The sequence below is a fragment of the Saccopteryx leptura genome, chromosome 6 (assembly GCF_036850995.1).
Source record: "Saccopteryx leptura isolate mSacLep1 chromosome 6, mSacLep1_pri_phased_curated, whole genome shotgun sequence".
Taxonomy (NCBI): Eukaryota; Metazoa; Chordata; class Mammalia; order Chiroptera; family Emballonuridae; genus Saccopteryx; species Saccopteryx leptura.
Window position 1 is genome coordinate 79,850,197 of NC_089508.1, and position 18,592 is coordinate 79,868,788.

Consider the following 18,592-nt stretch of genomic DNA (forward strand, 5'->3'; position numbering starts at 1 on the left):
ACAAGCAAGCAATGAACAACTAACATGAAGCAACTATGAGTTGATACTTCCCATTCCATGCTCCCCTTTCTTTCCTGTCTCTGTAAAACCAATAAATAAAGTAAAAAAAACAACAACAGATGATGATTTCCTAGAGAAGGTCACCGCTGTAGAAAATAGCAGTGTTTATAACTAATCTTAACTAGTAAGGCCAAGAATTGTTGCTTATTATATCAACTGTGTGTTGAGAATGGGTGGAAATCACAATACAGATCACTGAGTGATGTTTAGAATTGTAAATGTGCCTTTATAATGTTCATTGTACTTACCACCAGTGATAATTAAGAGAGTGGACTTTGGAATCGGATATATATATATATATATATATATATATGTTTTGTTTTGTTTTTCCTCTCACAAAACAATGCCTTGCCTGTGGTGGCGCAGTGGATAAAGCATCCACCCGGAATGCTGAGGGCGCCAGTTCGAAACCCTGGGCTTTGCCTGGTCAAGGCACATATGAGAAGCAACTACTATGAGTTGATGCTTTCTGCTTCTCCTCTCTCTCCTTCTGTCTCTCCCTCTCTTTCTTCTCTCTAAAAAAAAAAAAAAAAAAAAAATCAATAAATGAAAAAACAACAACAACCAACCAAACAAACAAAAAAACCAAGGACCCTTTATTGCAGTATTAAAAACATTTCCCGGCCTGACCTGTGGTGGCGCAGTGCATCAGGCGTCGACCTGGAACGCTGAGGTCGCCGGTTCAAAACCCTGGGCTTGCCTGGTTAAGGCACATGTGGGAGTTGATGCTTCCTGCTCCTTCCCCCTTCTCTCTCTCTCTCTTCTCTAAAATGAATAAATAAATAAAAATAATTTAAAAAAATAGCCTAATTAAAAAAAAACAACACAAAAAACCATTTCCCACTTTGGCAATATTCTACAACACTTAGGTTCAAAATTTGGGAAGGAGAAGACTGGAAACTAAAGAGGCAAATTTAAGTAGACATTACTAAAAAGAAACTGTCCTAGCCCTCCCACCCAAATAAAATTCTAAACATTACTTAATTTCACTACTCAAGAAGAAGCCAGGAGAAAAGCAGCAGGCAAAACTCTGGCAGTTTCACCCTGACCGGTTGGCTCAGCGGTAGAGCATTGGCTTGGTGTGTGGAAGTCCTGGGTTCAATTCCTGGCCAGGGCAAACAGGAGAAGCGCCCATCTGCTTCTCCCCCCTTCTCCCTCTCCTTTCTCTCTCTCTCTCTCTCTCTTCCCCTCCCACAATCAAGGCTCCATTGGAGCAAAGTTGGCTAGAGTGCGGAGGATGGCTCCATAGTCTCTGCATCAGGCGCTGGAATGGCTCCAGCCGCAACGGAGCAATGTCCCAGATGGGCAGAGCATTGCCCCCTAGTGGGCATGCTGGGTGGATCCCAGTCAGGTGCATGCGGGAGTCTGTCTGACTGCCTCCCCGCTTTTAACATCAGGGGAAAAAACCAAAAAACTCTTGACAGTTTTGCTATGGATCATGTCAGAGACAAAGGAACAGTCAGAACAGTCATCATTATGGTTGGTTGCATTAATCATTTCTGTAGTCATTTCCTCCTCCCATTTTGCCTCCATAGCCACCTTGGTGTCCTCCATAGCTCCCACTACTCCTGTCCTCTTTGTAGATACCCCACGCCACCTCAGTCTCCATCATAGCCTTCTCGGTCTCCTCCTCTATCCCCACCATAACCACTTCTGTCTCCACCATAGCTGCGTCAGTCTCCTCCTCTGCCCTATGACCTCTGTAGCTCCTCTCTCCACCATAGCCTATTCCCCGGAAATCTCCTTATGAGAGACGAGAATCCTCTGGTCTGAGTTCATTGCACAGACTGCAGGAATTCCTTGAAGAAAAGTTCATATTTCCACATGGAGGATTAAGACAAACCCAGTCCCCACTTTTGGGTTCTCTACCTCTCTCCTGAAAGTCTCCATGGCTTCTAGATCCTCCATGGCCTTGCCATCCACCTCCAGTTCCACCTTCTCTCATAAATTCAAGTCTTCTGGCGGCAAAAGACACTTTATTTTTTTTTATTTTATTTTTTTTAAGCTGGAAACAGGGAGAGACAGTCAGACAGACTCCCGCATGCGCCCGACCGGGATCCACCCGGCACGCCCACCAGGGGCTACGCTCTGCCCACCAGGGGGCGATGCTCTGCCCCTCCGGGGCGTCGCTCTGCCGCGACCAGAGCCACTCTAGCGCCTGGGGCAGAGGCTAAGGAGCCATCCCCAGTGCCTGGGCCATCTTTGCTCCGATGGAGCCTTGGCTGCGGGAGGGGAAGAGAGAGACAGAGAGGAAGGAGGGGGTGGGGGTGGAAAAGCAAATGGGCGCTTCTCCTATGTGCCCTGGCCGGGAATCAAACCCCGGTCCCCCGCACGCCAGGCCGACGCTCTACCGCTGAGCCAACCGGCCAGGGCCAAAAGACACTTTAATGATGGTGCCATGGAGTTCTTTCCCATCAAACCAGTAGACGGCTGCCTTAGCTGAAGGAGGGCTATCAAATGACACGGTTGCCTCCCATTTTGGCTTCCCTCTGTCCTTGTCTGTGCAGTTTTCTGGTGTTTGTCTTGATAATCCTATCTGTTGAAAGAACTCCTCCACTTGGTCTATGGATATACCCTTCCCACGTCCTTGCACAAAGACTATGTTGTTATCTGAATTATCAGATTCTGAATCAACATCTGGTCTAGGTCCATAATCTCTGTGACCACCAGAATATTTGAAGCCATTACCATCACCACCCCTTGATCCTGTCTTAGGACCTCTTTCATTCTTTTTTTTTTTATTTTTTTTTTATATTTTTCTGAAGCTGGAAACGGGGAGAGACAGTCAGACAGACTCCCGCATGCGCCCGACCAGGATCCACCCGGCTCGCCCACCAGGGGCAACGCTCTGCCCTCCAGGGGGCGATGCTCTGCCCCTCCGGGGCGTCGCTCTGCCGCGACCAGAGCCACTCTAGCGCCTGGGGCAGAGGCCAAGGAGCCATCCCCAGCGCTTGGGCCATCTTTGCTCCAATGGAGCCTTGGCTGCGGGAGGGGAAGAGAGAGACAGAGAGGAAGGAGGGGGGGTGGAGAAGCAAATGGGCGCCTCTCCCATGTGCCCCGGCCAGGAATCGAACCCGGGTCCCCCGCATGCCAGGCCGACGCTCTACTGCTGAGCCACCCGGCCAGGGCCTCTTTCATTTTTGTCATACCTCCCACACCATCTTCCTCCTCCCTGTGACCCGCCACATCCTCTGTTATCTTCTCCATACCTAGTCATATCATGACAGGCATCTGTGGCTGCAATTTTTTCTTTGTGAATGGTAAGACTGCTGGTTTTGATTATAGGAATCATGTTGCTGACCATAATTTGACTGTTGAACAAATATTTAGCATCTGTGTGCCTTGGCTTCCCCATCTGCAGTTCTCCTTGCTGACTTTGTTGTGAAGCTTGGTCCAGGTGAAACACTTAGCATGGGGCCTGGAACAGAGTACATGCCTACTACAAGTTAGCGTTCTTTTGTTTGTTTGTTTGTTTGTTTGTTTTTGTGACAGAGAGAGAGAGAGAGGGACAGAGAGACAGGAAGGGAGAGAGATGAGAAGCATCAATTCTTTGTTGCAGCACCTTAGTTGTTCATTATTGCTTTCTCATATGTGCTTTGATGGGGGAGCTATAGCAGACCAGGTGACCCCTTGCTCAAGCCAGCGACCTTGGGCTCAAGGTGAGCTGTGCTCAAACCAGGTGAGCCCGCACTCAAGCTGGTGACCTTGAGGTTTCGAACCTGGGTCCTCTGTGATCCAGTCCGACACTCTATCCACTGCGCCACCGCCTAGTCAGGCTACAAGTTAGCTCTTGATGTTATCACTGTTGTTCCACCTTCCTTACATGGTGAGTGCTAAAGTCAAATATATGCTGCCCAGAACTCATGTCTGAAGTTGTCCCCACCCTTCACCCCTCTCATTTATTCCAATCTGACAGAGCAGTGCTGATTCATCCAGCACTACACCAGTGATTCTCAGTTGAAGCAGCAGTCAGGGTAGAAAGGAAGTGGGGCATCAGAACAAAAATGAGGATCAGCAGGGTTCACTGTTCAGTTCTAATCTACTAATGAATGGAGTATGTCATCATGGACAAGTAGCATATGGGACTTGAGAGCTGAGTACGACACCACTTCTGCTTTTGGACAGCTCACACAGTATAGTAAACAATGAGTTCTGAGGTAGAGTGCAGGAGGTTTAATGAAATTGTATAAAGATAACGTAACAATAAAGAGGAAGACATGATTTATATGATTGGCAAGATCAGGGAAAACATCCCTCAGGAGGTGTTTTTGTGCAAGACCTTGAGGGGAGAAAAGAATATATCACAGCAGGGTTAAAAGTGATCTTCGTGCTCCTCTACTCCTCACTTTATAGACGGGAGGATGGAGGAACTTGCCAGAGATAACCCAGTGAGGGCGCGCCAGGCCAGACTGGAGCCCAGTTCATGTGCTCTCCACTCCTCGACAGCTGACACAGGAAATGCTCTCCCGTCTATAGCAGCCTTGCTTTTCATTTGAAGCCCTTTGAAGGCTTCAGACTCACTGTATCTTGGCAGGTATTACTTGGTGAAGCCAGGTGCTTGAAATGCATTTTGATCACTTTTGAAGATTTAAATTTTAAGTGTATTTACTGGGAAAACTACCATGGAAATTTAATATTGACACTTGGGGGGGGGGGTATAGTTTATTATTGCTTTAAGGTAAAGGCTGTTGAACGTGTCTGCTAGCTAATACCTTTCTTTAAACCACGTATTTCTGTTATTCCCTAGGATGTGATGCACTGATGTTGTTTCTTACAGATTTAAGAAGAGTTAAGTTTTTGAGAATAGACAGGGGCTTGAAGGAACAGCATGTGCACGAAGATGAAGTAAAAGTGCTTCGTGTGACAAAGAATGGAACATTGCTTCGGGTTCACTGAGAATGTGGCAGGAGAATCTGAAAAACGTGTTGTCTTTGGGCCTCCAGGCACTAGGGTGGCTGGGCTTGATTCTGTGGACGTCTGGGGGCCGTTTCTGGATTTGAGGTGTACCTGATCTGGTTCACGGTCTCCAACAGGAGCCTCTCCCAAAGCCTCTCACCTGGACCAGGCACTGAATCCTTGAGGTTGGGTATCGAGCTTGGTTTCGCTTGGTGATGATCCTTTGTTCACCATGGGCCTAACCAGCACTGGTCAGGACCAGGAGCCAGGTATCTCTCCGTATCTCTCTGATGGTTAACTCACTCCTAGGTTTGGTTGTCTGGCTGAAGCTCTGGATTTTTTTTTTAAGGCCAAAAGGAGCGCTGTGTTTAATAGGTAAGATATCATGAGGAATGACAGGGGGAGAATATTTCTTAATCTTGGAGAATCACTGTTAATGAATAATGGCTAGGTGGTTTTGACTCTGGGCTCTTGTCACTCAGGGAGGCCACCGAGCACACGTCTTCCAGTTCCGATGAAACCATCATCAGCGGGCTTCTTAGATATTTCTTATTTTTCTATTCCCATCTGCATACATCACAATGAGTCTGTGGAACATAACCACCCAGCAGAATTTTTTTTTTCTATTTTGATTAATTTTAATGGGTGACATTGATAAATCAGGGTACATATGTTCAGAGAAAACAGCTCTAGGTTATTTTGACATTTGCTTATGCTGCATTCCCATCACCCAAAGTCCAATTGTCTTCCGTCACCTTCTAACTGGTTTTCTTTGTGCCCCTCCCCTCCCCTAGCCCCCTCCCTCTCCTCTCCCCCCACCCCGTAACCCCCACACTCTTGTCCATGTCTCTGAGTCTCATTTTTATGTCCCTCCTATGTATGGAATCATATAGTTCTTAGTTTTTTCTGATTTACTTATTTCACTCAGTATAATGTTATCAAGGTTCATCCATGTTGTTGTAAATGATCCTATGTCATCATTTCTTATGGCTGAGTAGTTTTCCATAGTGTATATGTATCAAAGCTTTTTAATCCATTCGTCCACTGACGGACACTTGGGCTGTTTCCAGATCTTTGCTATTGTGAACAAGGCTGCCACAAACATGGGGGTGCATTTCTTCTTTTCAAACAGTGCTATGGTGTTCTTAGGGTATATTCCTAACAGTGGGATAGCTGGGTCAAAAGACAGTTCGATTTTTAATTTCTTGAGGAATCTCCATACTGTTTTCCACAGTGGCTGCACCAGTCTGCATTCCCACCAGCAGTGCAGGAGGGTTCCCCTTTCTCCACATCCTCGCCAGCACTTACTCTGTGTTGTTTTCTTGATGAGAGCCATTCTGACTGGTGTGAGGTGATATCTCATTGAGGTTTTAATTTGCATTTCTCTAATGATTAGTGATGTTGAGCATTTTTTCATATGCCTATTGGCCATCTGTATGTCCTCTTTGGAGAAGTGTCTATTCATTTCTGTTCTTATTGTCTTTAGCTGTGCAGAAGCTTTTTAGTTTGATAAAGTCCCATTTGTTTATCCTGTCTTTTATTTCACTTGCCCATGGAGACAAATCGGCAAATATATTGCTGCGAGAAATGTCAGAGAGCTTACTGCCTATGTTTTCTTCTAAGATGCTTATGGTTTCACGGCTTACATTTAAGTCTTTTATCCATTTTGAGTTGATTTTTGTGTATGCTGTAAGTTGGTGGTCTAGTTTCATTTTTTTTGCAGGTAGCTGTCCAATTTTCCCAACACCATTTGTTGAAGAGGCTGTCTTTACTCCAATGTATGCTCTTACCTCCTTTGTCAAATATCAGTTGTCCATAAAGGTGTGGGTTTATTTCTGGGTTCTCTGTTCTATTCCATTGATCTATATGCCTGTTCTTATGCCAGTACCAGGCTGTTTTGAGTACAATGGCCTTGTAGTATAACTTGATATCCGGAAGTGTGATACCTCCCACTTTATTCTTCCTTTTCAAGATTGCTGAGGCTATTCGTGTTCTCTTTGAAGCTCTGGATTTTTTTAAGTTACTTGGCTGCCTGTTAAAGTCAGAAGGAATGATTTATTTGTTTTTGTAAGCTATACATTAGCTTTCAAGATAATACCTCACACTTATATAACACCAAATTGCTTTCACATAAATTATCTCATTTGATGTGATCTTCAAAACAAGCCTGTGAGGTACGCAAGGACCATTAGCTCCAGTTTGTAGATGAGAAGACCAAGAGTTTAATTGATTTGCCCAGCATAAGTTGGCTAGTAAATGCAGAGCACCTGCCCAAACCCGAATTTTCTACTCCTTTCTCAGAGTTTTTTCCATGACCCATACTTCAGGAGCAGGTAGGGCAATAGAGATGAGTCTTTGGGCCCCAGAGAGCCTCAGGACTCCAACTGTGACACAGATAGACATTTGACTGAGTAAAGCTACCCAACCTCAGTGAACTCAACAGGTATTAAGTCAGTCTGGAAAGTTTAAGTAAGTGCATCAAAATTTGCCATAAGCCTGACCAGGCAGTGGCACAGTAGATACTGTCAAACTGAGATAGTAAGGACTCAGGTTCGAAACCCTGAGGTCACTGGCTTGAGCGTGGACTCACCAGCTTGAGCGCAGGGTCGCCAGCTTGAGTGTGGAAATCATAGACATGAGTCCATGGTCGCTAGCTTGAGCCCAAGGTTCCTGGCTTGAGTCCAAGATTTCTGGCTTGAGCAAGGGGTCACTTGCTCTGCTGGAGCCCCCCCCCAATCAAGGCACATATGAGAAAGCAATCAATGAACAACTAAGATGCCACAATCAAGAATTGATGCTTCTCGCCTGACCAGGCAGTGGCGCAGTGGATAGAGCATCGGACTGGGATGTGGAGGACCCAGGTTCAAGACCCCCAGGTCGCCAGCTTGAGCACGGGCTCATCTGGTTTGCAAAGCTCACGACCTTGGACCCAAGGTCACTGGCTTGAGCAAGGGGTTACTCACTCTGCTCTAGCCCCAAGGACAAGGCACATATGAGAAAGCAATCAATGAACAACTAAGGTGTCGCAACGAAAACTAATGATTAATGCTTCTCATCTCTCTCCATTCCTGTCTATCCCTCTCTCTGTCTCTGTAAAAAAAAAAAAAAAGAATTGATGCTTCTCATCTCTCTCCCTTCCAGCCTGTCTATCCTTCCCCCCCTAAAAAAATTTTTTTACCTGAAAATTACTGCAATAGGTTCCATTCAACTGAGGCAGTATTCAAAATATTTTCTGTTTGCATAGCTGCTTCCCTATTTTTTGCTGTTTCTGAGTACTGTTCTTTAGTTAAATTGGCTCACTTCTTTTTATTATTTTTATTTATTAATTTATTTATTTTTTATTTTATTTTATTTTTTTTTTTTTTCATTTTTCTGAAGCTGGAAACGGGGAGAGACAGACAGACTCCCGCATGCGCCCGACCGGGATCCACCCGGCACGCCCACCATGGGGCGACGCTCTGCCCACCAGGGGGCGATGCTCTGCCCATCCTGGGCGTCGCCATATTGCGACCAGAGCCACTCTAGCGCCTGGGGCAGAGGCCACAGAGCCATCCCCAGCGCCCGGGCCATCTTTGCTCCAATGGAGCCTTGGCTGCGGGAGGGGAAGAGAGAGACAGAGAGGAAAGTGCGGCGGAGGGGTGGAGAAGCAAATGGGCGCTTCTCCTGTGTGCCCTGGCCGGGAATCGAACCCGGGTCCTCCGCACGCTAGGCCGACGTATTTATTTATTTTTGAGAGCAGTAGAGGGGGGAGATAGGGTAGGAACAGGAAGCATGAACTCCCATATGTGCCTTGACCAGGCAAGCCCGGGGTTTTGAACCAGCAACCTCAGCATTCCAGGTCAATGCTTTATCCACTGCACCACCACAGGTCAGGTGGCTTGCCTCTTTTTTTTTTTTTTTTTTTTTTTTTTGTGGTGACAGAATCAGAGAGAGGGACATAGGGTCAGACAGACAGGAAGGGAGAGAGATTAGAAACATCAGTTCTTTGTTGTGGCATCGTAGTTGTTTATTGATTGCTTTCTCATATGTGCCTTGATGAGGGCGGGAAGCTACAGCAGACCAAGTAACCCCTTGCTCGAGCCAGCGACCTTGGGTCCAAGCTGGTGAGCTTTGCTCAAATCAGATGAGCCCACGCTCAAGCTGGCGACCTCGGGGTCTTGAACCTGGGTCCTCCACGTCCACTGCGCCCCCACCTGCTCAGGCTTACCTCTTTTTGCTAATACGAATTTGTTTATAAAGGAAACCAGTGCATTAAGGGAAAAATGAATGAGATGTAGGAAGTACCAGGGTCCAGAGGGGATTTCTTCACCCTGGGAGAGGGCAGAGACAGGGCACAGAGAGTGTTTGGGGTTGGGGACCCAGGTCTCCAGGAGTTGGGGGTGATAGCAGGCAGGGGGGAGAGGTAAAGGGCGGTCAGACCTGAGGGGTGGGAATCTCCAACCTGAGATAAGAAGGTGGGCAAGGATTTTGGAGTACCAGCCTGATAAAGGGGTACTCAGGGTAAGGGTGGGAGGGTCAAGGCAGGGCCTGAGAGCAAGGGGCCTCTGAGGAAGAGAAGGGGAAGGAGGAGGTGGGGGAGGAGGAGGAGGGCGGTGGACTGGGCTCCAGGTGAGTTGCTGATTTGGGGAAGTGGGCTGAGAGGGAGGTTTGGACAGCTTGAGGCCCAGGAGTGCCAGGAGGGCTGAAGGAAGGGGGAACCCAGAGGTGAGAGCCAGAGGGATGGAAGGAGCTGAAGAGTGACCTCAGAGATGGGCAGGAGAGTCAGATCCCAAAGAGTGTGTCGGGGCAACATGTGGGGAGAAGCAAGTCAGGCCCTGTACATGGTCCCAGTGGTACATGCTGCACAGGCCACTGCCCTGACTCTGGACTCTGGCGTGGTTAGCAGTTTGAGAGAGATGTTGGTGTGAGGTCCAGGTTCTCCCAGAATCGTCTTGGTACCACCAGCTGGCCCACATTTTGGAAGTATTAAGCTGAGGATGCTGGTCTAGGGGTTGGCTGGTACCCTGCTTACACTGAGCCTTAGGAGGAGTCCATAGTTTCTGTAGTGACCAGGCATTTAGGGTTTTCTCTGGCGTGCTGTTGCAGTGTGGGCCACAGCTATAAGGGATGAAGGTGACCAATCTTTCAGGCAGAGCAGACTGCTAGGTAAGTGCCCAGAGCTCTGTAGATTACTTCCTGCCTGTGACATCAGGCAGTCATGTAACCTCTGGTGTTCCTGGAGAAATGTCTGTCTCCCCCAGGCTTGGGGAAAATTCCTGCCAGGTGGTGATTACCCACTGTTCCAATTTCTGGAACCCAGCCTTTCTAGCTGATTCATCAGGGTGGCTTGTTCATTCAGTACCTCTTGTCACACAGAGTGGCCGCCCTATGTGTCCTTCACATCTGAGTCCTATCTGTGAGTCGCCATATCTGAGTCCCATTTATGAGTCTGGCTTTTGAGAACTGGGCCTAATTACTTTGTACCACTTACTTAACTGGCTCCAAGTTTTATTATTATAAGAAAAGACTGCAGCCTTTTAAAAAATAATGATCTCTTCTTTGTAGGGCACCTTTCTTTTAAGTTAATTATGGCTATTTTATGTTTATTGACCCCTTAGTGCCTTGTTTTTTTGGGTAAATCAGAAGTTCATTCCCCTAAGAGGCAAAACTGGAAGCAAGTGGATTGTCAGAGGCCCTGCTCTGTGCGGGTACAAAGCCCACTGGAGATGGCAGGAGACGCAGCTCCCCAGCCCCTCTCCTGCTCTGGGCTCAGGTTGCTGCAAGTGGTGGAACCAATTAAGAAGACTCCAGGAAGGGCAGGGTGGCTATTAATTCCTGACTCATTCTCTGTGATGTGGGCTCTGGGGGTTGACATTGAGTTCCCGCAGTTTCTCCTGGCAGTCTGCTCTAGTGATTTCTTCCCTTTTCCAGACTTGATTTCTCAAGAGGAGGTTTTAGGTAGAAGGGGAGATTGTGAAATAGTGGAAGGTCTCCTAGAGTTGGGACAGCACCCACTTCCTTCTACTCCTTAGTGGACCTGAGCGAATTGACATAGTTGAGGTTTTCTGCTTGTGTTTTGGTTGAAAACAAATGAATGTTTGCTCCTTTGTTTCGGTAGGTGTTTATTGTATGCCGACTAAGTGCTAGGTGCTGTTCAGTGCACTGTTCGGGCCCTGGAAATAAGCAAAACTCTGCCCCCTACAGTACATTCTCTTTATTTGTAAGAGGAACCCCCATAATTTCTTTTCTTTTTGTGACAGAGACAAAGAGAGACAGAGTGGGACAGACAGGAAGGGAGAGAGATGAGAAGCATCACTTCTTTGTTGCGACACTTTACTTGTTCATTGACTGCTTTCTCATACCTGTCTTGACTGTGGGGGCTACAGCAGACCGAGGGACCCCTTGCTCAAGCCAGTGACCTTGGGTCCAAGCTGGTGAGCTTTGCTCAAACCAGATGAGCCCGCGCTCAAGCTGGCGACCTTGGGGTCTTGAACCTGAGTCCTCCGCATTCCAGTCCGACACTCTATCCACTGCACCACCGCCTGGTCAGGCCCCCCATAATTTTTTATACCTGTATGCTCTCATTTGAGCTATGGTTGCAACCAGTTTATCTGTTTTTCCTGACTGTACCAGAAAAGAAACTGCACACTAGAAGCACTTCCAGGGAAGTGCTGTCATCGGGCACAGACTAGCAGAGGCTGACTAGGGAAGAGACAGAAAAACTATAAAAAGTAAATTTAAGGTTATCACTGCCTAAGCACAGGAAAAGCCTGACTCTGCCCTCAGTCACATCTGAACGTGCTGTACTGTTCAGTGGTTTGTGTTCTGGGTGATGATCCTCAGACATGGAAGACAGAGTAAATTCATGTAGTGTCTTAGAACGGAGAAGGGGAGAGGGTAGGCAGTTAGAAAGACATCAGGACTAAGACCATAATTCTGCAACCTGGAGTTTAAAGTCCTTATAGAGCTTCACCTGAGACCTTTGTTGTTCTGGGGCTGGGCCTTGGAGACAGCCTGATCCTCTGAAAAACCTTGGTCTGGGCAGGAGGCATTGGGTGGTAAATCTCTCAACTGTTACCTAACTCCTCTCTGTGAAGTCTCAGGAAATGCAAATGAATGTTTCTAAGTGTTAAGGAGACCAGAGGACTTAGGGGAAACCTATAGGTAAAGAAGGAAACTGGCAAGTGTTAATTAAGACAATGTAGCAGCTTTTGGCAACTTCCTGTGACTACTTCAGCCTTGCCTCAACAATCTCCGCACTTGTGAACTCAGTTTCCGAAGAGGAGCTACCAACCCCGAGGCCTGGAATAGGCAGGCAGTCCAGTCTTTATCCCATATCATTCTACATCAGGTGCTTCTATTCTTTGTTCTTCTGAAAGTTTCTCTTTCTTCCCAACTTTATTATAGTTAACAAAGTGAGAGGTAGGGAGGCGGAGAGACAGACTCCCACATGCACCCGGACCATGATCCACCTGGCAACCCTCGTCTGGGGCTGATGTTCTGCCCATCTGGGGCTGCTGCTTTGTTGCTTGGCAACCAAGCAATTCCAGCACCTGATTTTAGGCCATGGAGCCATCTTCAGTGCCCAGGGCCAACTTGCTCCTTCAAGCCATGGCTGCAGGAGGTGAAGAGGGGGTGGGTGGAGAAGCAGGTGATCGCTTCTCCTGTGTGCCCTGACCGGGAATTGAACCCGGGACATCCATGCACTGGGCCAATGCTCTACCCCTGAACCAACTGCCAGCGCCAGTTAACAAGAATGTTGCATCTTTCTGCCCTGAATCTCACCTCTTGAGCTGCTCATAAAGTTAGGATTATTTCATAATGAACAGTATTGACACTGGAAGCTTTTTCAAAGGCCTCCTTTAGAAGAGTTGTGCTTACATGATGAGAAATTCTTCAGGCAGCAGTCACTCCAGGAAGGTTGGGCAAAATTGGGAATCCAATTTATAACACAAAACACCAAACTCTAGGCCAACTGGTTCTAAGTCAAAACTGGCCTGCTAGCCTAAAACCCAGGAATGGGCCCTGCCCAGAGCAGGCTTAGCTGCTAAAGATAGCAATAACTAGTTAATCAGGCCAGACACACTTGACCAGCATCCTTGGGCCAGCTTGGTTTTGGGTCACAGCTGCTCTGGAAGATCTTAGACCACCTACCTGTGGCCTCTGCCTTTTGAATGAGAGTATTTCAGAGCCCCTGGGGGCTAACCAAGGATTGAATTTTAGAACTGTCCCAGCAGACTTAAAATCAGCCCTGTCCACCTCAAGAATTCAAATTGAGCTCTTCCAAGCCCACTGTGGACACATATCCACCCTTGGAGTTATTGTCAGGTTGGCCTCATTTTGAGCTGGTGTCACAATTTATCTCCCTCCCAGGAACGGGTAAGGGAGGGTTTTGGAACTTATATTGAGTGCCTGGTTTTTGTCAGGTACTTTACAAGGATTACTTAATCCTCACAACAGACCTCTGTATAGGGGATACTTTCCTCGCTTTGTAGTTGAAGAATCAAGGCTGAGTGAGATTCAGTAATTTCCCCAAGGTTATGCTAGTTGTTTGTGGAGGATTCATGTGTATTTTGAAAATACATCTGTTAAGACTCCAGACCCTTGTTTCTTTCAGTGAACCATGCTGTCTCCTAGCTTGGCACAATAGAAATAAGCTAAACATTCCTCTGTTCTGTTTTGCTTTTGTTTTTAGAGAGGAGGGGAGAGAGATGAGAAGCAGCAACTTGTGGCACTTTAGTTGTTCATTGATTGCTTCTTCTATATACCTTGACTGCTGGGCTCCAGTTGAGCCAGTGACCCCTTGGTCAAGCCAGCAACCTTAGGCTTCAAGCCAGCAAACATGGGATCATTTTGATGATCCCGTGCTCAAGCCGGATGAGCCCGCGTTCAAGCCAGTGACCTTGGGATTTCAAACCTGGGATCTCAGCATCCCAGGTCAACACTCTCCATCGCACCACCACTGGTCAGGCTCCTGTGTTTTTTTGAAACATAATTGACATATACTATAATATTAGTTTCAGGTATACAACGTAATACGGTATGTGTGTACTGGAAAATGATCACAAGTCTAGTTAACATCCATCACCAACACGGTTACAAATTTTTTCTTATGATGGGAACTTTTAAGATCTACTTTCTTAACAACTTTCAAATATACAATATAGTATTATTAACTCGAGTCACTGCGCTGTGCATTACATCCCCAGACCTTTTGATCCCCTTTACCTATTTTGCCCACCCCCACCCACTGCCGCTAGCAACCACCAGTCTGTTCTGTGTATCAATGAGTTCAGGTTTTCGTTTGTTTTTTTAGATCCTACATATATGTGAGATCACATGTATTTGTCCTTTTCTGAGTTATTTCACTTAGCACAATGCCTTCAAGCTCTATCTATGTTGTCACATATGGCAAGATTTTAATCCTTTAAAACATTTTTTATTTATTGATTTTATTTTTATTTTTATTTTTTTACAGAGAGAGGGATAGATAGGGACATACAGACAGGAACGGAGAGAGATGAGAAGCATCAATCATCAGTTTTTCGTTGGGACACCTTAGTTGTTCATTGATTGCTTTCCTTATATGTGCCTTGACCCGGAGGCTTCAGCAGACCGAGTAACCCCCTTGCTCGAGCCAGCGACCTTGGGTCCAAGCTGGTGAACTTTTTTTTTGTTGTTGTTCAAGCCGGGTGAGCCTGAGCTCAAGCTGGCCTCGGGGTCTCGAACCTGGGTCCTCTGCATCCCAGTCCGACGCTCTATCCACTGCGCCACCACATGGTCAGGCTATTTATTGATTTTAGTGAGAGAAGGAGAGAGAGAAACAGTAACATCTATCTGTTCTGTATGTGCCCTGACTGGGAATCAAACCAGCAATGTCTACACTTTGGAATGAGGCTCTAACCAACTGAGCTATCCAGCCAGAGCAAGATTTTCATCTTGCCTGACCATGTGGTGGCGCAGTGGATAGAGCGTCAGACTGGGATGTGGAGGACCCAGGTTCGAGACCCTGAGGTCACCAGCTTGAGTGTGGGCTCATCTGGCTTGAGCAAAAAAAAAAATGCTCATCAGTGTAAGGTCAGTGGATAATGAGGGATGGTCACGTGGGGAACCCAGGCCCGCGAACTTTGGCTAGGACCGCCCACAGCCAAGCGCACCAAAAGAAACTTCCTAGGAGTCCTTGGAAAAAAAGCAACTGACTGTCAGCCAGTGAGATTTCTCTACGTCATATTAGCCTGACTTCCCTAGAGGGACCCCTTTTTAAATATACCCACACGGTCTCTCCATGCGCACGTGATTTTCCTGACCTCCATCTTCCAGGCTAGTGAGTCTCGTCCGAGGAATGCTGTGTACTGAATAAAGCCTTTTGAACTTACCACACTTGGTGGCTCCGAGACCTGTTCCTTCCTTCTCGGCGGGGAAAAATACCTTACAATCAGCTTGGATCCAAGGTCGCTGGCTTGAGCAAGGGGTCACTCGGTCTGCTGAAGGCCTGCAGTCAAGGCACATATGAGAAAGCAATCAATGAACAACTAAGGTGTCGCAATGCGCAACGAAAAACTAATGATTGATGCTTCTTACCTCTCTCCGTACCTGTCTGTCCCTGTCTATCCCTCTCTCTGACTCTCTCTCTGTCTAAGTGGGGGGGAAGATTTTCATCTTTTTTATGGCTGAATAATATTCCAATGTATGTATATGCTACATTTCCCATTATACATTCACCCATCAATGGATATTTAGGTTACTTCAGGTTACTTCTTTGTCTCAGCTATTGTAAATAATGCTACTGTGAATATGAGGGTTCATATATCTTTTTGAGTTAGTATTTTCATTTTTTTCTGGTCTATACCCAGAAGTGGAATTGCTGTATCATATGATAGTTCTATTTTTAATTTTTTGAGCAACCTCCATACTGTTTTCTATAGTGGTTGCACCAATTTACATCCCCACCAACAGTGTACAAGGTTCTTTTTTCTCCATCTCACCAACACTTGTTATTACTGTATTTCTTGTCTTTTTGGTAATATTCATTCTAACCAGTATGCAGTGATATCTCATTGTGGTTTAGATTGACATTTCCCTGTTGTTTAGTGATGTTGAGTGGCTTTTCATGTACCTGTTGGCCATCTGTAAGAAAAATGTCTCTTTAGATCCTCTGCCCATTTTTTTTTTCTTTTAAAGCAAGAGACAGAGAGAGAGGTTAGGGGGACAGAGAGACAGGAAGGGAGAGAGATGAGAAGCATCAGTTCTTTGTTGTGACATTCTTAGTTGTTTATTGATTCCTTTCTCATATTTGCCTTGACCAGGGTGGGGGTCTCCAGCAGAGCAAGTGACCCCTTGCTCAAGCTAGCAACCTTGGGCTTCAAACCAGCGACCTTGGAGTCATGTCTATGATCCTACACTCAAGCTGGTGAGCCCACGCTCAAGCCAGATGAGCCTGTGCTCAAGCCAGCGACCGTGGCTCCTCAAACCTGGGTCCTCAGCATCCCAGGCTGACACTCTACTGCACCACTGCCTGGTCAAGCCCATTTTTTAATCAGGTTGTTTGGTTTTCTTGATATTGAGTTGAATGAGTCCTTTATATATTTTGGATATTAACCTTTATCAGCTATATGGTTTGCAGATATTTTCTCTCATTCTTTAGGCTGACTTCATTTTGTTGATTTTTGTTTTCTCTTGTTCTTTGCTGTGCTTTTTAGTTTGATGTAGTCCCACTGGTTTTTTTGTTTGTTTTTTTGCTTTTGTCCTTTGCTTTTGGTGTCAAATCCAAAAACTTATTGCCAAGACTGATGCCAAGTTGCTTACCATCTGTTTTCTTCTAGAAATTGGTGGTTTCCAGTCTTAACTTTCAAGTCTTGAACCCATTTTGAGTTTATTTTTTTGTTTGGTGTAAGAGTTCATTCTTTTGCATATAGTTGTCTAATTATCCCAACACTATCAAAGGAACTGTCCTTTCCCATGTATATTCTTGGCTCCTTTGCCATAAATTATAGAGCAGGGGTCCCCAAACTATGGCCCGCGGGCTGCATGCGGCCCCCTGAGGCCATTTATCCGGCCCCCGCCGCACTTCCGGAAGGGGCACCTCTTTCATTGGTGGTCAGTGAGAGGAGCATAGTTCCCATTGAAATACTGGTCAGTTTGTTGATTTAAATTTACTAGTTCTTTATTTTAAATATTGTATTTGTTCCCGTTTTGGTTTTTTACTTTAAAATAAGATATGTGCAGTGTGCATAGGGATTTGTTCATAGTTTTTTTTATAGTCCGGCCCTCCAACGGTCTGAGGGACAGTGAACTGGCCCCCTGTGTAAAAAGTTTGGGGACCCCTGTTATAGAGCTTGAATGTGTGGGTTTATTTTGGGCTCTATTCTGTTCCATTGTTCTGTGTGCATATAGACCATACTGTTTTGATTACTATAGTTTTGTAATATAGTGTGAAATCAGGAAATATGATGCCTATAGCTTTGTTTTCTCAAGATTGCTTTGGCTATTTAGAGTCTTTTATGGTTTCATACAAATTTTAGGATTGCTTTTTGTATTTCTGTGAAAAATTCCATTGATATTTTGACCGGAGTTGCATTGAATCTGTAGATTGCTTTTGGTAGATAGATATTTTAACAATATCAATTCTTTCAATCTATGGGCATGGAATATCTCTCCACTTATTTGTGTTTTATTCAATTATTTTTATTTTTATTTTTTTAAAGATTTTATTTATTCATTTGAGAGAGGAGAGAGAAAGAGAGAGAGGTAGAGAAGGGAGACACAAGGGGGGGGGGAGCAGGAAGCATCAACTCCCAACTTCCATATGTGCCTTGACTGGGCAGGCCCAGGGTTCCGAACTGGCGACCTCAGTGTTCTAGGTCGAGGCTTTATCCACTGCGCCACCACAGGTCAGGCTCAATTTTTTTTTTTTTTCTGAAGCTGGAAATGGGGAGGCAAACAGACTCCTGCATGCGCCTGACTAGGATCCACCCAGCACGCCCACCAGGGGGCGATGCTCTGCTCATCTGGGGCGTCGCTCTGTTGCCACCAGAGCCACTCTAGCGCCTAAGGCAGAGGCCATGGAGCCATCCCCAGCACCCGGACCATCTTTGCTCCAATGGAGCCTTGGCTGCGGGAGGGGAAGAGAGAGACAGAGAGGAAGGAGAGGGGGAGGGGTGGAGAAGCAGATGGGCGGTTCTCCTGTGTGCCCTAGCCGGGAATCGAACCCAGGACTTCCGCACGCCAGGCCAACGCTCTACCACTGAGCCAACCCGCCAGGGCTCAATTATTTTTAAATCATTGTTTTACAGTTTTCAGTGTACAGGTCTTTAACTTCCTTGGTTAAATTTATTCTTGAGTATTCTTTTTGATGCAATTATAAATGGGATTGTTTTCTTAACTTCTCTTTTTTATAGTTTATTATTAGTGTATAGAAATGCAACTGATTTTTAATATTGATTTTGTACCTTCAACTTTACTAAGTTCATTTATTAGTTCTAATAGTCTTTTGGTGGAATCTTTAGGGTTTTTAATATGTGATATGTCATCTGCAAATAGTGACATTTTTTAAAAAATATTTTTATGGACTGATTTTTTTTTTTTTTTTTGTATTTTTCTGAAGTTGGAAACAGGGAGGCAGTCAGACAGACTCCCGCATATGCCTCCGACCAGGATC

At 45.9% G+C, this 18,592-nt stretch overlaps 1 protein-coding gene and 1 pseudogene across 1 annotated transcript in view; one reads left to right on the forward strand and one right to left on the reverse strand.

The window, feature by feature from the left end:
* Positions 1-18,592, forward strand: part of DNAJC17 (DnaJ heat shock protein family (Hsp40) member C17) — a 70,233-nt gene that overhangs the window by 25,065 nt on the left and 26,576 nt on the right. The gene's annotated exons all lie outside the window — the stretch shown is intronic.
* Positions 1,474-3,925, reverse strand: LOC136375922 (TATA-binding protein-associated factor 2N-like; annotated as a pseudogene).